We start from the raw sequence: 346 nt of genomic DNA on the forward strand, positions 1-346 counted from the left end.
CTCCAATGTTGATTCTCAGCTTTAACATGCCAAAATCACAATGCAGTGGGTGTTGTAAGGTAATTCAGTAGGCACAAATGTTTAATTGAAATAAAATTCTAAACTGTATTTATGCATCAAACTTATCATCCGTAACATAATAATATGCTTTTTCTGTGCTAGGAACCATTTGTAAATAAATGTCTCGGATGTATATGACTGCTTAGTTTATTTTTTTTGACAGTAAAATCACTAAGCTTGCAATGTGCCGGGACATCAAAAGCATCTCAGTGATGGTTAGCTTTACAATTTCATTGGTTTCTTTTTCCTATTATGTTGGATGGATTATTTTAGCTAACAAATATCG

The sequence above is a fragment of the Brassica oleracea genome, chromosome C9 (genome assembly GCF_000695525.1).
Source record: "Brassica oleracea var. oleracea cultivar TO1000 chromosome C9, BOL, whole genome shotgun sequence".
NCBI classification, from domain to species: Eukaryota; Viridiplantae; Streptophyta; class Magnoliopsida; order Brassicales; family Brassicaceae; genus Brassica; species Brassica oleracea.